General features: G+C 35.9%; 1 long non-coding RNA gene across 2 annotated transcripts; it reads left to right on the top strand.

Moving 5' to 3' along the window:
• The first annotated feature begins 208 nt into the window (after nt 1–208).
• On the top strand, nt 209–2238 carry LOC126608583 (uncharacterized). 2 transcript variants are annotated; one of them, XR_007617914.1, is made up of 4 exons: nt 209–424; nt 983–1138; nt 1241–1355; nt 2093–2238. It is a non-coding gene; the product is annotated as an uncharacterized LOC126608583 (long non-coding RNA). The 2 variants fall into 2 exon arrangements; XR_007617915.1 differs by lacking the exon at nt 2093–2238 and adding an exon at nt 1828–1923.
• Nucleotides 2239–3645: the final 1407 nt, after the last annotated feature.

Here is a 3645-nt window from a genome sequence, read left to right as displayed (position 1 = left end):
TTTTAATATGTAGGCTCATAGCTGTTGAAGTTATGCCGACAATATTTTCGTTGGTGAAAAATATTTATACTGACAAATAAAATGACACTCGGAAAAGCATGCAAGTCTGTCGCCTCTGACGATCAGAAGATGGGCGCGGACTAATTTATTCTCACGCCTTTTGTTTTTTGGTCTTTTTGATTCACCCGCTTCTTTTTTTATCGAAAAATTCCCCCTTTAAAAATCATTGTATTTTCATTGAACCCTAATCTTAACTGTAGATAGCCCACCCCTCCGCTTCTCCTTGAAATCGTAACTCTCTGCTCTCCGATCTCTCTCCATCTGCTCGTCGTCACTCCGTATGCTCGACATCGCTGTCGCTCCGTGTGCTCGACATCGCCGTCGATTCGTCTGCTTCTCTGCATTTCGTTCTCTAAAACTTTAGGTAAGTTCTCATTCTCTATCTACCTATTCTTTTCCCGTAGCTTTTTGTTTAGTTTCAATTTTATGGTGCTTTTCTTAGATTTGTTCTACCACTGTAATTTTGAGGGATTTTAGGTAATGAATTTGGTTGAGAATCTAAGTTAGGTTTGTAATTTCTTTCTGGGCTGCCCGGGTTTGAGGATGATTAATTCACTTTTTGAATTTTAATTACTTTTAACTTTTATTTCTAACAAACTGCAATGAAAATGCAGTTATGGTTTTATAGTCATAATCGATTGTGAGTCTTTGCACCACATCAATCAATTCCTATGTTTAATCAATTGAAATTAGGGTCATGTTACTAATGAAATTGTCAGGTTAAGGTTATATGATATTTGCTTATAGGATTTGTGTTTTTGTTTTCTAATCTTTTTCATTTTCTATCTGTTATTAATTCCTAAACGAGAACACCAATTTGGGAATGCTTCTGCGGCATTAAGTTATCTTCTATCTTCATTTTATATAGTTTGCTTCTGATTTATGCGTGTTATTTAGATTATTGATCAAATCAACCATGTAGGAGGCTAGGAGCTCAAATAAAGGTCGTAACCAGTGCACAAGGCTCCCGCTTTACGCAGGGTCTGGGAGATGAGGCTAGGAGCTCAAATAAGTGAGTAAAAAAATCTGAATTGTCCTTCTATTGTGCAGAACACTATGAGCAAGGAGCTTTCTGCAGGTAGGTTTGATTGTGATAATAATATATTTTGTTTTCCTCTGCCTTGTGTTTATCCTAAATACATTGGTGACATCCTTTGCATTTTCTTGCATGTCGGAGCAGTTTGATTATGTATAATGCTAGACGTGAGCAAGAAGCATACTGGAACAGTGAGCACATATTGCCCTGCACCTCTGAGATCTACACCGCCTCTGAGGGTGACCGCTATGAGAAATCGGTCATTTTCCCATTATTCTCCCTGGTTTTTATTGCTTTTAAAGTTCCAATATTTAATCAAATTAATATTCTATTAGTAGATATCTCTACAACTGGGCTGTATATTTGATGAAAAATTTGATATGTGGTCCAATTCTTCTGTTGCAATCCTTTATTGTTCTCGGGTATATTTTTCTCGTTGTTTTGACAACCACCAGTCATCTGGTACATGATTTTTGAGTGAATTTTTATGTTTAATTTGTGTGTTTAATTTTTATGTTTAGTTTGTGTGTTTAATTTATTTAGTATTTTGAGTGAATTTTTATGTTTTTACATTGGTCATCATTTTGTGTTTACAATTATGTCTAGATTGACCTCTTCACTTGAGAACATGATGACATTTAAGAATGTGCCTACCATGAATGTTCTGATGCTTTGGTCCTTTTCCATAGTTGAACATCTACTGATTTCTATTATTTTTTCAAATCCTGTAGGTTATTTATGAAATTATTGAAACATCGTGGTGTACCAAATGGTTTGATTATAAGCCACCTCCCTTTTGGTCCAACAACTTATTTCAACTGCTCAATTTGGCACGTAGTGTAATAATTTTCATATATTTTGGTATTAAGACTAATGTAGGACGACATAGAAAGGATTTAGATTCATTTTTAAAATTGATTGTGAGTCTATGGCTAATTGTATTGTCAATTTGTACCTATTTGGTTATGTTTCTATTTTGTAACATTTGTTTTGCAGGTGCAGGATGTTTTGTGATGCTACATGGCAGCCAATTTTGAGGAATGACAGTAGGATAATTTTTTTGTGTAACATATGCTTTTGTATAAACACTCTAGATGTACATTAAAATTTTATCAATCAATAAATTATTATTTCTTAACAAATTTGTGTATTGTACTTTGATATGTTTATGTAGTTGTTTACTAGCACACTCTTATTTTTAGGCACTTTTAGATTTAAATTTATTCACATATCACTATACTTTATGACCTCGTCACCCTCCTGATGTCGGTCAGTACAGCTCGATTCGGAGTTCAGATGGGCGTTTCGGGTCGGGATGTGTCAGCACATTTTATGCAGTGTTGCACTATGCTTCATGCTTCTCGGACAATCAACTTTTGCAAACCAAGATTCCCCATTTCTTTTCATTTCATTAGTGTTTGGCAAAATGGAAAACTTGAGGCAAAAATTGGGCTGGATCCCTGCGGCCTGTTTGACATGTCAGGCCTATCAATATTAATTGGTGGACTCGGTGAAGAGATTTTAACCCAAGAATATACTATGAAGCATTATAGAATTTTGGTTCGGTGAATCTTTTAAATTGGCACCGCAAATTAAATCGAATTATAATCACTAGACGTGAGATGTAATCACAATTCAAGCTTCAGGGTATCGTCAGATCTCTTCAACCTCAGTCGCACCAACTATATAATCACGAGACATGAGATGTAAACGAAGTTGATGTATGTATTTGGTGATACGTTTTAGAACGCGTTGATTGATAGTGTATAACAATATAGTTATTTACACTGCTGATGCAGGTAATGTGATCAAAGTAACAAGATAAAAGAAAGTTTGGTTGATAATTAATTCCTTCATGCTTAATGCAATTTATAAATAAAATATATTGAAGTGTAAATGACAAAGGGGAAGTTATGGTGGGTGGGAATGGTCATTTTCCTTCGCACTGCCACTTCCCCAAAACATGCCGAAATAATGGCTATTTTGTGCAGGTTGCGCTTAACTATGCGTTGGGCCACAAATAACAATAGAAAAGGTGATGTTGATCTTTAGCTTGGACATCGTCCCATTATACTCGGAGTCTCGTATGAATTTGATTATCCAATGCTTCTTTGAATGCTACTACTAGTTAACTTGCAATTAGGAATTTGATAAGCTCAAATGATGAGGAGTGAATAAAAGGATTAGAGTGTCGATACGTGACGAATTTGATTTCATCACGCATGTTTAAGTAGCCAATATTGGAGAAACAGTTGCAATTAAGATAGATAATCCTTCCTACTTCCTACTCCCAAGTGGCAGGCAGGCAACTAGCATTTCAGCCTTCCAAATACGTTCTTCAATTGTGGGACATATATGAGGCCTAACTGCGGTACGATCCCCTGATAGAAACTGCATCCAATCGTCCTCACAAATCCCACTTGGCCTCCATATGTCAACCTTTAGATTCTGGTAGAAACCACCTCATCCAATTTACACAATCGAAACTCAACATGGTGTTACCAGATCTCGCTATGTTATGCTGATTTCGGTACTAAAAACACGGAAAC

The sequence above is a fragment of the Malus sylvestris genome, chromosome 16 (genome assembly GCF_916048215.2).
Source record: "Malus sylvestris chromosome 16, drMalSylv7.2, whole genome shotgun sequence".
NCBI classification, from domain to species: domain Eukaryota; kingdom Viridiplantae; phylum Streptophyta; class Magnoliopsida; order Rosales; family Rosaceae; genus Malus; species Malus sylvestris.
Note: the sequence above shows the minus strand (reverse complement) of the source record. Positions and strands in the feature narration are given on the sequence as shown.